This window comes from Macrobrachium nipponense, chromosome 1 (genome assembly GCF_015104395.2).
Source record: "Macrobrachium nipponense isolate FS-2020 chromosome 1, ASM1510439v2, whole genome shotgun sequence".
In the NCBI taxonomy this organism is placed as follows: domain Eukaryota; kingdom Metazoa; phylum Arthropoda; class Malacostraca; order Decapoda; family Palaemonidae; genus Macrobrachium; species Macrobrachium nipponense.
This window is the reverse complement of record NC_087200.1, coordinates 172,509,815-172,528,022: the sequence shown is the minus strand read 5'-3', so window position 1 is coordinate 172,528,022 and position 18,208 is coordinate 172,509,815. Positions and strand designations below refer to the sequence as shown.

The following is an 18,208-nucleotide window of genomic DNA, read 5'->3' as shown; positions in this document are numbered from 1 at the left end:
TGGAAATATGCGTCTTGAAGATCTAGAGACGCCATCCAATCTCCTTGACGGAGAGCTGCAAGTACTGATGGCAGACGTTTCCATGCTGAACTTCTGTTGTTGTACGAATTTGTTCAGCGAACTTACATCCAGTACCGGTCTCCATCCCCCCGAGGCTTTCGCTACGAGAAACAAGCGATTGTAAAAAAAAAAAACCCTGGGGAGCTTTGATCCAGTACCAGCTCTATTGCTCTTTTGTCCCACATCTGCTCCACCATTTGACGAAAGAGTATCCATCAGAACAGGGTCCTTGTATCTGGCTGACATTGTTCCCTCGGTGATGTTGTCAAGGAGGGTCCTGTCGTTGAATGGGATATAATAACCCTTCTTGATTACTGACATTGACCAAGGATCGGATCCTATGTCTTCCCATGCTCCCGCAAAGAATTGTAAACCTGGCTCCTACAGGTGTCCTGGAGGAAAGATTTCTCATTTTCCCTTCTTAAAGGGACGGAAGGCAGATCTTCCCCTTTTTTCCAGTTGATTTCCTTCTGACGATGGATCTAGCCTGAGAGCCTCCTCGAAAGGGCTGCTGTTGTTGAGTTGGCTTAGATGCTTTCTTTTCCTCACTAGCCACAGGTCTATTCTTCCTTGAGGATTGCCTTAAAAGATCCTGAGTATCTTTCTCAGTTAGCGAATGGGCATTGTCTCTCACCAACTGCGAAGGAAATAAATGCTCAGAGAGAGGCGCATACAGCAAAGCGGATCTCTGCGAAGGCGAGACGGCCTTAGTGAGAAAGGCACTATGACCGCTCTCTTCTTTAGTATTCCCGCACCGAAGAGGGAGCACACTTCCGCCGATCCATCTTGAACCGCCTTAATCTATGCATGTAAGGATGCTATGCAAGGTTTCAGGGCTTAGTTGTTCTTTTTCATGGGACTTCTTAGCAATGACCCCAAGGGACCAATCTAGGAAGTTAAATACTTCTAAGGTATGAAAAGTCCCTTGAGGAGATGGTCCATTTCCGAAAGACCCCATGTTTTCTCCCACGTTTCGTACATATGCCCTCTCCTGCCCCTTAGTTTAGCGGGAGGCATGCAAAAGATCGTCCTTCCTAACTCCTTCTAGTCTTGATCCAGGAGTCCAGAGATTGTAAGGCCCTTTTCATGGATATGGCCGGCTTCATTTTCAGGAAAGACGAAGACTTGTGTGCCTTCGTACTTGAAATAGAGAGCGAGGAGAAGGAGGAGCGCTGGAGTTAATGCATCTCCATATTCTTCTAAGAGAAGACAGAAAGAACTTTGTAATTCGAAAGCCCTTCTCTGTTAGTAACTTCGTCCTCCGAGACGTCATCTAAATTAATAGGATCAGAAGGAGGCTCCCTTCCCTCCTCTGTCTCCTCTCTTGATTCTTCCTTTCCGAAGAAGAAGCACTCATAAGGAGATGGGCTAGGAGTAACTCTCTCCTTACGTTTTATCATTAGGCGAGTCACGTATCACTGCTCTACGCCTGTTAGACTCCTGTCGGATGTCAAGCTCTTCACGAGGAGAATGCGCCTGGCGTTTAGCAGGAGTATCTCGCTGAGAATACTCCTGAGGCCTGGTAGGAGTATCCTGTTTGGAATAATCCTGCGCCTGACAGTCGTTACACTCTTCGAATACTCCTGCCATCTGGAAGGCGCATCTCGCTCCAAATACTCCTGGCGCTTGTTAAGAGTATTAAGCTCAGAATACTCCTGGCGCTTGGTAGGCGCATCGCGCTTCGAATACTCCTGGCGCCTGGTAGGAGTAAAAAGTCCAGAATACTCCTGGCGCCTGGGAGGAGTATCGAGGCCAGAGTAATTAAGGCGCTTGGCAGGAGTATCTCTTCCCGAATACTCCTGACCTACGGAAGGCGCATCTAGTTCCGAATACTCCTGAGGCTTGATAGGAGTATCGCTCATGGAATGCGCCTTTCGAATAGCAAGTATATTGCGCTTAGCAGGCGCTATACTCCTATCAGGAGTTTTCTCTTCTCAGTTGGCTCTTGTTGCTTGGATGAAGATCTGGGCCTAGAACGATCTACAGTAAAGTCAGGCTCTTTGCGCCTACTTGGCGCCTGGCTCCTAGTTGGCGCCTGACGCTTGGTAGGAGTTACTTCCTTTCCCACATCTCGCCTGCCTAACGCACCGCTCCCCCCAGAGATGGCCGCTTGTGCGACAACTCCCCTGGATGGGGTTCGTCGCGCCCGACAGGGATCGGTATTTGGATCTCTTAAATCGGAAGCCTGTCATCCTTTTTACGAGTAGGCTCTTTAGAAAGTACTCCTACCAAAGACGCTATTTGCTCCTGTACATTCATCAAAATTCTCCTGGTCGAAGCTCATTCGAATCAGGAGAAGGAGATCTGGAAGGCGCTCGAGAGTCTTCCCTTCCAAGGATCTAAATCCTTTCTAGCTTTCTTGATTACCGAAGGCGCCTCCTCCTTCAGAGAAGCGCTCGGGGCTAGAATTAAGCTCAGGTTCTTTCCAGTTCCTTTTTTAGCGGACGTGAAAGCTTCGATTCCTTCCATCCTCTTCTCGGAGAAGGCGAACTAGAAGATGAAAAGCACTCACAAAGGACGCTTTTTCTATAGCTGTCCCTGGCAGTCTGAGATGTATACGATTGCTGCCGAAGGGACGCCTGATCGTTGGGGATTCCCACGACCCCCGTAAGGCTTTCGACTTTCCTTCTCCTCTGGGCCAGGGAGCTTGGAAGAGGTCTAGGCCTGGGAGCGTCGCAGGGACGACCAGACGCCCCCTCCACTACACTGGGGACACTAACATCACTCGAGAAACCACATTCACTTCTCTTACCTTCCAATGCTTCCATTTTCTCTTGCATTTTTTGAAGGGAAGCTCTGAGTTCCGCTATTTCTGAGGCGGAATCAGAGGGATAAACTTGTGAACGGCTGAAATAGAATGGGCATAATTAAGAGAAGAAGAAGAAGCTACAGAACTACTAGACATTTTCCGGCTTTTGTAAGCCGCCTTCCTCTCTCTATCTTTCTCTAACTCTTCAAGTAAGAAGTCAGATTTCTTCCATTCTTGCGCACTCAATCTCTCACACTCGTTACACTATTCTCAATTGAGCATTCAACCTTTCTACAACCACTGCATGTAGTGTGAGGATCTACCGAAGCTTTCGGAATCCTCACCTTACAGCCTTCATTCACACACACTCTGAAGCTAACACTAGAATCAGACATATTCACGAAAATCCAAAGCGAAGTCCAAAAACCAGTCCACGATAGCGAATGCCAAACAACGATCCAAGTACGTCACCAAAAATCAGTCGAAAGATGATCAAAAGCGTTGTAAAAAAGAATTCCAGTCAGGAGGAAGTAACAACAATGTTTGATACTACCAGCAACAGAGAGAATCTGATTAGAAAACGGGAATAGTTCCTAGTCCTGCTACCCGAGCAGGGCGGTAGATCACCTGACTACCTGTAGCGAGTGCTGCGAAATTTGAATTTCTGTCGGGGGACGACGGAGTCGATAGCTATGTATATATCTGACAGGTAAGTTGAATGTATGAAACCTCCTGATTCTAACACGCTCTAAAATGAGTACACGAATCATACTTCTTCCATAATCAGTTACACATTACACTAATTACATTGATCTTTTAACAAAGAAAACATGTAAACGTCATGTATACTAAGCGAGTGTCTACCGAAAGTTCCGGTAGCCTCACCTTACCCCATGCAGACAACAAAGTCTGAAACTAGGCTAACTAGCTTCAGACATCAAATGTAATGAAAAAATTTTTAATTAATCTATGAAAGCGTATGCCTAGCCACAAATCCAAGTCAATTATTGAAAGAATAATTAGGATACTTAAGCGGCTAATGAAGTTTCAAAATCCTAGGCGGAGGTACTGCAAACAGTTGTTTACAGCACCGGCGACAGAAAAAATATGAATAGAAAATGGGAATGGTTCCTGATATCCGCCTCCCAGCGGCGGGAATGGGTACTACCACCTGGCCGCCCACTGCGTGTGCCGCGAATTTTGAAATTCTGTCGGACTTCAGAGAATACAGCTATATATATATCTGACAGGTAAGTTTCATGAACAAATGATATTGTTATTGTACAATAAAGTTTTGTACATACTTACCTGGCAGATATATACTTAGCTATAGACTCCGTCGTCCCCGACAGAAATTCGAATTTCGCAGCACACGCTACAGGTAGGTCAGGTGATCTACCGCCCTCCCGCTGGGTGGCAGGAATAGGAACCATTCCCGTTTTCTAATCAGATTTTCTCTTCCACTTGTCTCCTGAGGGGAGGCTGGGTGGGCCATTTAATTCGTATATATCTGCCAGGTAAGCATGTACAAAATTGTATGTACAATAACAATATCATTTTTGTACATTCAACTTCCCTGTCAGATATATACTTAGCTGATTGGCACCCTTGGTGGTGGGTAAGAGACAGCTATTTACTGAATAGACATGTAAACAACATACGTTGTAGGTAATAAATAAAACCTTGGTTCCTACTTGTTTAGGCAGAAGACTTCATAGCTACTGCTTAGGAGTCTGCTTCACCTCAAGAGCCTCAGCGAGGATGTGACCTATGGCTAAGAGTTCTTGCGGGTCTGTCGATGGGGTCTTATCCACTTACTCGACAGAGCCTGATGGCATTTGTCAATGGGGTCTTATCCACTTACATGACAACACACCTTGCCTAATGGCATAATTAAGGAGCACAACCCCAACCCGATCACCTGATCCTAACACGATGGTTAGTACTGATATTGAAAAGAGTTATCCCCAAACTCCTTTCAAACAACCCTAAAAACTCGACATAAATAAAATTTAACTCACTAGTTAAGGATCAGTATCGGCTCCCTATCCCAGCAACGTATCCGCAGACACGTATAAACCAAGAGAGAAGGGTCTCTCATAGGTTATCTTGACATCCTTTGGGTAATGGAAAGTCAACGCAGAGTTGCATCACCCATATGTGACAGCTAATATGTCCTTTATTGACATATTCTTATGGAAAGAAAAAGAATTCGCAAAAGCTTGCACTTCATGCGCTTTAATTCTCAGCTGTTTGAAGGAATCATCAAGGCACTTATCATGTGCTTTGGAGATCACACTTGTCGCAAAGAAGGCCAGGGCGTTCTTTGATATGGATCTCATCTGGATGAAGCCTGGCGCCTGGCTGGCGCATCACTCTTGGCTGGCGCCTGATGCCGGCTGGCGTTTCTGGCGCCTGGCTGGAGCCTGGCTCCTGGCTGGTGCTTCTGGCGCCTGGCGCCCGGCTGGTGCCTTCCCCTCTTGCTGGAGCTTCGAGCCTGGCTGGAGTTTCGAGGCTGGCTGGCGATGTCCACATCGGACACTCTCGCCTGTCCGGTCTGTCCGCCTCTGGCACATTTGCGCCAGGTTGGAGGCCCGCACCTTGTCCGCATCGGACAATAAACGCACTCGTCCGAGCTGTCTGCCTCTGGCGCTTTTCGCCTGTTTGGCACTTGGCGCCTGGCTGGCGCTTCGTTGTCCGAGGATCCTGAACAAAACAGACAATAGTTTGTCCGGAGACTGGAGAAGGGTGGAAGGTTCTCTTCTACCTGGAGCCTCTGGCCTAGGACGAGGGGAGGCGCTTGGAGCCAGTTACGTCCCGTAGACAATAGGATATCTTAATAGGATGTGAGAGAAGAGTCTTCCTCCGAGGAGGATCCTTCGTGAGTACTTCCGTTGCTGACGAGATCTATTCCTGCATGTTCAGGAGGTTTCTCGTTGCAGTATCCTCCCTCTCCTTGCCCGAAGGAGGGGAAGGAGGTCTGGAAGTCGAAGATGACTCAGAGCCGAAAGTGGGCGAACCCAGGGCTTTCTTGGCTCTTGTCGTATCCCTCTGAGTACCTTCTGGGAAGTGCTTCGGGCCCTCATCGCACCCCAAAGACTCTGTAGGAGGCCCTTAAGCCATTTCTTCTACTAAAGATAAAGCTTAAGCGCCCTGACTGGGCAAAGAGACCCTTCTATCTCTTCCCCTCTTAAATGGGAAGTCCCTTGACTTCAAAGCTCTGAGCCAGGGTTAGAAGGGTTTTAGTTCTTTGCCAGAAATAATGTGCTGGCAAGAACCAATAGCAGTCTCCATTGAATCCGATGCGAGACTCCATACATGAAATTCACTTGTCTTCTTGGTAGTTGCTAGGGCCAAGAGAAAAATGTTATTGTTATGATACAATAAAGTTTTATACATACTTACCTGGCAGATATATACTTAGCTATAGACTCCGTCGTCCCCGATAGAAATTCGAATTTCGCGGCACACTCTACAGGTAGGTCAGGTGATCTACCGCCCCGCCGCTGGGTGGCGGGAATAGGAACCATTCCCATTTTCTAAGACAGATTTTCTCTTCCACCTGTCTCCTGAGGGGAGGCCGGGTGGGCCATTAATCGTATATATCTGCCAGGTAAGTATGCATAAAACTTTATTGTATCATGACAATAACATTTTTATGCATTCAACTTACCTGTCAGATATATAATTAGCTGATTGGCACCTTTGGCGGAGGGTAAGAGACAGCTAATTTACTGAATAGACAGGAAACAACATATGTTGGAGGTAATAAAAATAAAAAACCTTGGTTCCTACTGTGTTAGCGAAAGACTTCATGGCTACTGCCTAGGAGCCTGTATTGCTTCAAGAGCCTCAGCAAGGTAGTGACCTCATGCTAAGAGTTCTTGATGGTCTGTTACAGGGGTCTTACCCACTTACGCGACAAAACCTTAGGATCTTTGTCAATGGGGTCCTATCCACTTACATGACAAAACACCTTGCCTATTGGCATGATCATAGAGCACGCACTAATCCCGATCACCTGATCCTAATTGGGGTTAGTACTACGATTGAAAGGAGTCATTCCCGAACATCCTTTCAAGCAACCCACAACTCGACAACTATATTACAAAGAATAATCATTAAAAACACAAAAACAAAATTAAGGATCAGCATCTGCTCCATTTCCCAGCATAGTATCCGCTGATACATACGGTCCAAGAGAAAAACATTTTTTGGTATGTTACCTAACATCCTTTAAATAGTGGGATGCAAATACTGAATTGCACCTCCAATAAGTTGCTGCTAAAAGTTTTCTCATTGACATATTCTTAGTGAAAGAAAGGGAAGTTGCCACAGCCCGGACTTCGTGAGCTTTTTTACTCTCAGAATCTTTAAAGAGTTCTCTTGGCAAGTCCCTGTGAGCTTCGGTTTATCACATTTCTGACAAGAAACCGCCAGTGCGTTCTTTGACATAGGTCTTTTGGGGGTTTTTTTTCTTACCGAACACCAAGACTTTGTCGACATCCCAATGAAGCTGTGTCTTCTTTTTTAGATAGAACTTCAAGGTCCTGACTGGGCAAAGGGACCGATCCAACTCTCTACCTACTAGAGAAGAGAGTCCTTGACTTCAAAACTTCTAGGCCAAGGTTTAGAAGGGTTCTCATTCTTTTGGCTAGGAAATAGATCCTGGAAAGAAATAACAGCCGAGTCTTTTTTTAAAACCCACCCGAGAGTCCAAAGCATGTAATTCACTGATTCTCTTAACAGTTGCGAGGGCCAACAGGAATATACATTTACTAGTAAGATCTCTGAATGAGATTTTATCTGGAGGTTCGAACCTGTCCGAAATCAAGAATTTTAGGACTACCATCAAGGTTCCAACTCGGGGGAATAGAAGACCTCAATTTAGAAGTCTCGAAGACCTGATGAGATCATGAAGATCTTTATTATTTTCCAAATTCAGTCCCCTGTTTTCTAAAAACAGCTGAGAGCATGCTCTTATATCCCTTGATAGTGGATACAGCCAACTTCGACTCTTCTCTTAAGAATGAGGAGAAAAATCAGCAATTTCGGTCACAGAGGTATTGGAAGAGGACAGCTTCTTCGACCTACACCATCTACGGAAAACTTCCCACTTCGATTGGTAGACCCGCAAGGTAGAGGCTCTGCGGGCTCTAGCAATTGCAGTTGCAACTTTCTTTGAAAAGCCTCTCGCTCTGACCAGTCTTTCGATAGTCGAAAGGCAGTCAGGGAGAGACTTTGGATGTTTTTGTGGAACCTCTCGAAGTGGGGTTGTCTGAGCAGATCTGTCCTTTCTTTTTTGGTAGAGATCTGGGGAAGTCCACCGTCCATTCCAGTACCTCTGTGAACCAGTTTCGGGAAGGCCAGAAGGGAGCAATTAGAGTTAATCTTATTCCTGTTGATGCCACAAACTTTCTTAGTACTTCCCCCAGCAACTTGAATGGGGGAAAGGTGTAGGCGTCTATGCCTGACCAGTCCATGAGGAAAGCATCGATCGCTGTGGCTCTGCACCCTTCTTCTAGAGAGCAGAAGTTGTCTATCTTCCTGGAGAGGAACATGGCAAACAGGTCGATCTGGGGTCTTCCCCAGAGGGACCACAGTTGTCTGCAGACTTTCTGAGTGGGAGCATCCACTCTGTCGGGAGTACTTGGTTCTTTCTGCTCACCTGTCCTGCCCTTAGGTTTTTTTACCACCTTGAACAAACCTTGTCCGCATTTAATATGCGTTCCTCTGTCCAGGTCAATAGATCTCTCGCTATTTCGTACAGTGAGAAAGAGTGAGTGCCCCCCTTGATCCGGATGTAAGCCAGAGCTGTGGTATTGTCGGAATTGACTTGAACTACCACTCCTTTGACTTCCGCTTTGAAGTATTCCAGGGCTAGATGAATAGCAGGAGGTTCCTTCGCATTGATGTGCAGTGTAGCCTGTTTCCTTGGTCCAAGTACCTGCCACTTCCTTTGGGCCCAGCGTTGCTCCCCAACCTGTTTCCCAGGCATCGGAAAACAACACTCGGTGAGGGTTCCGAATCAAGAGGGACACCCCTTCGTTCTTTATTAATGGGGTTAACCACCACTTTTTTTTCAGGTTGGACTTTATCCCCTGTTGAATGGGAAAACAGTGACAGGTCTCCTGTCTTTTGACTCCACATTTGTCTGAGATAAACTGCAGAGGTCTGAGATTTAATCTCCCTAGGGAAATGAACTGCTCTAACGAGGAAAGGGTGCCCAGCGACTGAGCCATTTCCCTCGCCGAGTCCGATCTTTTCCCTAAGAAGTTCGAGATTTTTTTCTAAGCCTCAAGCATTCTCTCTTGCGATGGAAACACCCGAAAACCCCGAGAATCCATCTGTATCCCCAGATAGACTATGTTCTGTCTGGGGATCAATTGTGATTTCTCGAGGTTCACGAGTAGTCCCAGAGATTTTTGTCAACTCTAAAGTCTTCTCCAAGTCCTTCAAGCACTGAAGTTCCAATTTTGCTCTTATTAGCCAATCGTCTAGGTAAAGGGATATATTATCCCTTCTAGATGTAGCCATCTCGCAACATTCGTTCATTAGTCTCGTGAACACTTGAGGGGCCGTAGACAGGCCGAAGCATAGGGTGTCTCTGAATTGGAATACTTTTCCCTGCATCATGAATCGAAGATATTTCTTCGATGATGGATGCAGGGGAACATGAAAGTAAGCATCCTGTAGATCTAAGGAGACCATCCAATCTCCTGGACGAAAAGCCGCAAGAACGATTTCGATGTTTCCATAGAGAACTTTGTGTTCTCTATAATGCTTCTTTCTTGGCAGGGTCCCTGTATTGGGCTGACAGTTCCCTCGGGATCGTTGTTAAGGGAGGACTGTCTCGAAAGGGGATCAGATATCCCTTCGTTACCACTGAAAGGGACCATCTTTCTGCCTCTCTCAGAGTCCATTCTTCGGAAAATTTCCGAAGTCTGGCCCCTACCGGTTGCTTGAAGGACTGGAGTCTCATTTTGTTTTCTTGATAGGTCTGAATGAAGACCCACCTCTCTCTGTATTCCTCTCTTCTTAAGGAGGGTCTGGAAGAGGAGCTCCCTCGAAAGGGCTGTTGAGGAGTACGAGTCTCTCTCTTACAGGAACAGAGGTCCTTGATTTCTTTGCAGATTGGGCCAAGAGATCTTGCGTGGCCTTTTCCGTCAAAGAATGTGATATGTCCTTCACTAGTTGTGCAGGAAACAATTGATCCGAAAGAGGAGCATAAAGAGAGATGACCTCTGGGATAGGAGTAACTGCTTTCGTCAGAAAGGAACTAAACAAGACTCTCTTCTTCAGAATTCCAGTTCCCAAAAGCGAGGCCGACCTCTCCTGATCCATCTTGAACCGCTTTGTCCATGCAGGACAGTACACTATAAAGGACTTCTGGGCTAAGAGATTCCTTCTCTTGAGTCTTCTTGGCCACACCCCAAGGGACCAGTCTAAGAAGTTAAAGACTTCTAAGACATTAAACAATCCTTGAGGAGATGGTCCATCTCAGAAGTCCCCCAGTGTGATCTTTGCAGATGACAAGGCTTGTCTCCTTGAAGAGTCCACCAGATTCGAAAAATCTGCTTCGGCAGTGGTAGGGAGAGCTAGACCCAGTGATTCGCCCGTCTCGTACCAGATTCCCTTCTTTCCTGAAAGTTTGGAAGGAGGGCAGGCAAAGACGGTCTTCCCCGCCTTCTCCTTGGATTTAAACCAATTTCCTACAAATCGAAGAGCCTTATTCATGGAAATGGTTGGTTTCATCTTAATGAAAGATGATGACTTCGAGACCTTAGTGCTTGTAAACAAAGACCTCGGAGAAGGCGGAGCAGTAGGGCTTAATGAGTCCCCAAACTCTTGAAGTAAGAGGGCTGCCAGCGTCTTATAATCTGACAAGCCTGGAGCCGTATGATCTTCCGAATCCGAAACTTCTTCCAAATCCAATTCCATTTCCGAAGAGGATTGTTTGTTTTTGATAGGAGATGAGTCTCTTGCAACATCTGCCGCACTCTCGCAAGAATGACGGCCGCCTGTGCGACAACTTGCGTCCTTACGAGAGATAGGTTGATCCTGCAACATGACATTATCCTTCTCCTGGCAAGAGCGACTGCCGCCTGTGCGACATCTTTCTCTCCTGTCAGAGGAAGGATGTCCTCTCCTATTGCTCTCAACGGAACCAACCCTATCCTGACAAGGGGCTACAGCCGCCTGTGCGGCACCTAGAGTCCCTGTCAGGTAAGGGCTTATCCTTCCGAAAGCTAGACAAATCCTCCTGGTTTAACTGTCTTTTGGAAGAAGTCCACATATTCTAGCGCCTGGATGGCGCTTCTGGCTCATTGCTGCCCTCCCCAGCTGGCGCTTGTGGCGCATTGCGCCAGGTTGGCGCTCGTGGCTCATTGCGCCAGAATGGCGCTTCTGGCGCATTTCGGCAGGGTGGCGCTTCTGGCGCATTGCGCCAGGCTGGCGCTTCTGGCACATCTGGCACTTCTGGCTCTTCTGGCTCATATGGATCTTCTAGCGCATCTGGCGCATTGCGCCAGGCTGGCGCTTTTGGCGCATTCTTCACACTCATCCGAGGAGAATCCGCAACTTTTATGTTAGATCCTTCTTTCCTTCCTTTAGTTCTCTTTATCGGAAGGAAAGAGTCCTTTCTTCTGGGAGTCTCCTTCGTAAAAACTCCTACTAAAGCGGAGAGCTGCTCCTGTACATTTAGTAGGATTTTTGCAGCAGCATTCTCGTTTCCTTTCCGATGCAGTGAAGGAGGTCTAGAAGAGGAAGGGGACTCCGATTTGCGCTTAGGAATTAACTTGGTTTTCTTCCTTTCGCATGGAGATCCATCGGAGAAAAAGCTCAGGGCTTGAATTCAACGTTGGAGCCTTCCAACTCCTTTTTAATGGGCGTGACAGTTCATCAGAGCTCCAGCCCCTTACATTAGGTGAAGAATCTGAAGACGAAAAAAACTGTTTTAGGATGCTTTTTCGATAGCGATCCTTGGCAGTTCGGGTCGTCACAGATTCTGCCAAGGGGACGCCTGATCGGTGGGGATTCTCCATAACCTCCGTAAGGCTTTTGACATTCCTTCTCCTCTGGGCCTGTGAGCTTGGAAGAGGTCTAGGCCTAGGAGCGAGATGAAGCCGATCAGACGCACCCTCCACTGCACTAGGGACACTTAAATCACTATCACTGTGCTTACCTTGTAAAGTTAGCATTTGACGTTCCATCCTTTGCAGTGCAGCTTTAAGATCTGCAATTTCCGTTGCTGGATTTGCAGTCTTAGTACAAGAGGAAGATGATACAGGTTTAGGGTTAGGTGTTAATTTAATTGACTCGTTAGAACGAGACCTACTTACGCTTCTGGAGGAAGCCTTCCTAGCCCTATCCATATCCAATTTCCTTAAATAGGAATTTAAATTCTTCCATTCTTCCTCATTCAAACCTACACATTCATCACAGGTGTTAGATATAGAGCATTCATTCATTCTACACCCCTTACAAACTGTGTGAGGATCTACCGAAGCTTTCGGTAGCCTCACCATGCATCCCTCATTTACACACTGTCTTCTAACCGCAAAGCTAGAATCCGACATTATGAGAAAATTCCAAAAACCAAGTCCAAATAACAGTCCACGAAAGAGTATGCCAAACCAAAGATCCAATACGTCACCAAAACAACCGGCTTAGAAGATCAATAGCGATGAAAAAACACGAAAATCAAATCAGAAGGAACAACAACAATGTTGATGTCCCAGCCGATAGAGAAAATCTGTCTTAGAAAACGGGAATGGTTCCTATTCCCCGTGCCACCAGCGACGGGGGGGCGGTAGATCACCTGACCTACCTGTAGTGTGTGCCGCGAAATTCGAATTTCTATCGGGGACGACGGAGTCTATAGCCAAGTATATATCTGACAGGTAAGTTGAATGCATAAAAATGAATTTTCTCATAAGATTTCTAAAAGAAGCTTGATGAGGAGGTTCCAATTTATCGGAACAAGGAATCTGCGGCCACGAAAAGATTCCAACTCGAAGTACATGATGTCCTACTCTTGGTTATCTCGAGGTATCGTAGTCTTCTGCTATCTTTAAGTTCCTTTGTAAAGAAAGAGTATAGTCTGCTACTGTATTCTTTGATAGTAGATATATCCAAAAGTGATTCTTCTCTCAGAAAGGGAAGAAAACAGCCCTGTAGGTCACAGAGGTATTGGAAGAGGACAGTTTCTTCATTCAACCCAGCAAGAACTGCAGCACTTCTTTGTCTTGACCATGACACTTGCCATTCACCTTGAAAAATCCTCTCATTCATGGCAACTTCTCGTCGGTCTGCCCGCAGACAGACTCAGAGTGGAGAGGTTTTGAGGTCCCTTTCTAAGTGAGGCTGACAAATAGTTAACAAAAGCGTATGCCAAACCAAAGATCCAATACGTCACCAAAAAATACAGCCCAGAAGATCGATGGCGATGAAAAACGAAAATCAAGTCAGGAGGTACCAACAACGATGTTGACAGTACCGCGACAGAGAAAATCTGATTAGAAAACGGGAATGGTTCCTATTCCTGCCACCCAGCAGCAGGGCGGTAGATCACCTGACCTACCTGTAGCGTGTGCTGCGAAATTCGAATTTCTGTCGGGGACGACGGAGTCTATAGCTAAGTATATATCTGACAGGGAAGTTGAATGTACAAAATAAGTATTTGAGAAGACTGCCAAAGCTACAGGAGTGCCAACCAACACAGTGAAAAAAATCAAGCGACAGTCATCTGAGTGTGGCAACGTCCCCTTCGCTTCACCTGTATATCCCAGGAAGAGGATCCGAGTGAAGGACAATGTGGATAGTTTTGAAAATGAGTGTATTCGGAAGGAGATTTTGTCTTTTTATGAGAGAGGAGAGCTTCCAATGTTAGATGCCCTGCTGGAAAAAGTGAAGGAAGACCCAGTAAAGTTTAATGGTGGAAGAACGTTATGGAAAATTGTGAGAGGGCTTGGATTCTGGTACAAAAAAGTGATGAGTGGAAGAGCTATTTTAATGGAACGTAATGATATAGTGGCATCGAGAACTGAATACCTACGGTTAAATGAAAAGAATAGGAATTGTAGTCCATCTGAACGTAAAACTGAAGTATTCCTGGATGAAACTAGGATAAACCAAAATGAATGTGTACGTCAGTGCTGGACAACAGGAAAAGGCGAAATAGGACCCAAACTTAAGACTGGAAAGGGGTCAAATTTATTGTGATGCACGCGGGGAGTGAGAAGGGGTTTGTCAAAGATGCGATACTGTTGTTTAGGTCAAAAAATGGTGCCAAAGGGGACTACCATGATTCCATGGACCATGAAAGGTTTTTAAAGTGTTTTAAGGAACAACTATTGCCCTAATAGAAGATAGATCTCTAATCATAATGGACAATGCTCCCTACCATACCAAAATAGAAAATAAAGTGCCAACAACCAGCAACAGAAAAAGTGAAGTCATAGAGTGGCTTTCTTTCAATAACGTCACCCACGACCCATCAGCAACAAAGCCAAAATTGCTGCAGATTGCCAATTGTCACAAAGGAAAACAGAGGTATGTGATAAATGAGATAGCCTGTGCAAATGGTCATGATGTAAATCAATCTTTGAAAACTGTTGAGCAGCTTACGAGACTGGCGATAGACAGAGTTACAACAGAAGACTGGAAGAAATGTTTTCACCACATTAAGAAATTAGAAGATGATTATTGGAGGAAAGATGTTGCTAGAGAGCATCTGTTTGAAAGTTTTGTTATTGATATTGGAGATGACGAAAGTGACAGTGATGATATTGATATTAGGGAGGATGACACTGACAGTGATGATATATATCAATGATTTTCCATTATTTGTTTTTAAAAAGTTGAAGACCTAACAGTGTTTCTATAGTTTTCTATTTTTTTGATAGGCAATTGCATAACTACAGTATATTCATATGAGTTTCCTTTTTTTTTAAATATTTATTGGCATAACAATGTACATATCTGTTTTTAAATTCCTTTCACTTGGTTTTAATAGAAAAGGGGATAACAATGTATCTGTATAATTTCCCATTCTTTTTGTTTCAATAGGTAATGACATGACTATATATATATGTATGATTTTCCTTTATTTATTTTTTAAATAATGATGACGTAACAAAATTTGTAAGATTTTAATTTCTTTTTTCATATCGATAGCCTTATGATATACCAAAGTAAGCCTACTGTGTATGACTTTCTTTTGTGTTTATGACGTAATATATCTGCATGAATTTCCATTCTTTTTTTTTTAAAGATTAAGATATAACAGTCTTCTGATTAGTCTCATTATCCTACATGTACTATATATACAATGATGCAGGGGTGTGGGAATGGTTACGGGAGCTATTCTAACTCAGGTATGAATTAAATGATTCAAGAATAATGAACTACCGCAGAAGAAAACTAAGCAAATTTTTCCTAAACATTGTTGTATACATGTCGTCAAGTGTAACATGTATATAAAGGAGATAAACATTCTGTTGTAAGAGTAACTCAAGCAATTCTGAAAGTCAGGATATTATATTCGTTACATCATCAACAAATTTTATGGTAAGAAATAAACAGGTGTACTTTTGTTTATTGAGTGAACATATGAAAACCATAAGCTTTTGATGTTATTGGCCCGAGAAAAAAAAGTTTTGTTATTTATCAGTGACCCTCATAAAGCATGCACATTTCTCACCTAAACTGAAGCCAACACCCAGATGCATTCATCTGATTATTTACTTTTTTTTTATCAGATATATCCAGAAATACGGACATATATATGATTTTTGAGTAAAAATGTTTGAGTCATAATGGGAATTCTATGCTTTTATTTACAGAAAATGTAATGACATAATAAATAATTCGGTAAATACATATTCTTGAAACTGCAACTTCTCATATTGCCAAATGGCAACTGCCAACGCGCAACGGCTCTAGCTGAGGGGCCCAGACCCCACAATATCTTGCGTCTCTCTTGGCACTACTGTCAAACTGAGTCAAGTATGGATGCAACATAATAAGACATATTCTTCATTTTCTCTTTACATATTACACGCATCTAAAATCTGAAAGCATCAGCGTATTCAGGGTGATTTTATTCTTTAAAAACACAAGATTTTATTTTATCTTGATCTCATGAATTATGCAAAATCCGATGATGAATAAAAACAGGTATAAAGAATGAAATGTTTCTCTCTTAACTTTTACTCGTTGGAATTCCTTTGTATTTTCACTTATTGATTTCAGGAAAAGGTTATTTTAATTGTACATTTAATATGGAATCCTTCGGTATGACCAAAACTTTCCTATCTTTTGTAAAATGTGAGATAAATGAAGAAACGTAAACATATTGCTAGTTTTCTAAGCTACAAATGAAAATATGACCCACTGAGCAAGCAGTCTGCCTCCCAGTACCAGCCAATCAGAGGCCGCCAAACAAACGTCTCACAGGCACAAGAATCTACCTTATGTTAATGGACTATAGGTAGTTTGTGCATGAAATGGGCACTGTGCTTAGTACCAGACCATTAAGGGATGAAAGTAAAATCACAAAAAAACAGCAAAATTTATATAGAAAGGATACAAATGTAAAAACATAAAGAAAAGAAAGTTAAATATTACGAACGGCAATTGGCTAGTATGCCTGGAGTCAGAAGTTTTACCCATACCTAAATTAACCAAGGCAGATACTACATAACAACCTAACTTAACCCAACCATGGATACCCACCAGCATCCAAACAGACGAGGAGTGGGTAGGGGGTGGACCATTGCTATCACAGAACATCCATTTACCATAACCGTCATATTAGGTATACCGATAAAAGGAAATGCCACAACATGGCAAAACCTTCTCCCAAGTGATTTACCCAACCCATAACCCGGCTTTCCCATCAGTCCCCCTTACTGTAGGATAGAATTGAAGTACCTAGGGGCAATAGCTACCTAATTCTCCTGGTGGTGTACCCCACCCAAAACACCGCATTCCCAATGGGTCCCCCTTTCTGTAGGATAGGTTAGAGTTCAACGGTAAATTACTGGTTAATTACAATTGACTGCCAAAAACTAATTCAAAAATTGTTAATAAGCAACTCAAATACTAGGTATAGCTAGGAAACTAGGTAGTAGGTACAATTTCCAATTAGTAAACTACTCGACGCAGTACTTGGATTACTTAGATTACCTAGTAAACCCAGTAATAACTTTAATTTTATTTAAATTTTGCATCCCCACAAGTATTGGCTCAGGGTTTGCATATGCTACCCTAATGAAGAAGATGCTGTGGTATTTCTACAGAAGCAGCCCGCACGGACAGCAAGGAACATAACAGCGGATACAACATCCACTAGGAATTGGGGCGTTCAACGTATTTCGCGGTGTTTAGTACTGGCCCCTGGGGGGTTAATTACAGTTGTCTGAATAAATATTACTTAAAATTCTTGTTCAGTAGGTAAAACTGCATAGAAAAACCGCAACTGCCATAGTCTAGGCCACCGCGGATAAGTACCCTAGATATACCGATGCGGTACCTAGAGGGTCCGAAATCTTTGGGTCTACTTAGGTAGCTAGTAGCCCAATTAGGCTACCTAGGTACTTAGCCTATCCTACCTAGTACGGTAATCAATTTGTAGCTACCTTATTAGGTTACTAGCTAAGTAGTAGTAGGTACTACCTAGCTACCTACCTAACTATACTAGTATACCTAGGTAGGTACTACCTACTAGGCTAGGTACCTTATTTTGAAAGATGCTTCCCATTTAGAAATTAATCACACCAGGGTAACGTAAGGACAGAGGACTTTACATCAAAACCCAGACAGGGATCAGGATCGATTCCTGACCCTGCGACATCAGAGGCCGAGGAGAACTTGACCTAGGTTAATATACGCAACAGATTTTGTCGAACCTGGGATAGTGTCCCCAGTAACCCTTTCACTTCAAATAATGAGTGTATTTTACTCCGTTCACTCTTCAGTCTAAGGCCACTTGAAGAGCTACGATAATACCACGAAATGACACTTGCATAAATGGATAACGGAGGTGAACTAACTAATTAATTACCTTCAACAAGGCAGCAGATCAATCACGAAAACAAACGTTACGTAGTTCCTCCGATCCTCGTACGCGCTCAGCTGATCTGTGGGGAATTTAGGGGGTGTTTTAGGGGGGAGACTAGGCCACCACCACTAAATTCCATAGCCACTCGTACATAATTTAAAATGTTTGGTGCAATTGTTATAAATTTCCGGAAATAAGTTGCAATAAATTGGAAACTATCTTATATCCCAAAAAATTCACTGCAAATATAAAAGTTAGACAATAAATAAAATTCTATCGGCCTTTGTCCGATTTAATTCATGGATCAGGCAACCTTAAATATATATGAGTAAAAT

At 43.9% G+C, this 18,208-nt stretch overlaps 1 protein-coding gene across 1 annotated transcript in view; it reads right to left on the bottom strand.

Annotated features, from left to right (window-relative positions):
- The window catches only part of LOC135219845 (fatty acid hydroxylase domain-containing protein 2-like), a gene marked incomplete in the record, with an annotated part of 155,175 nt that extends 137,229 nt beyond the window's left edge, over positions 1-17,946 (bottom strand). Inside the window, 1 exon segment of the mRNA XM_064256956.1 lies at positions 17,877-17,946.
- Between the last annotated feature and the right edge of the window lie 262 nt (positions 17,947-18,208).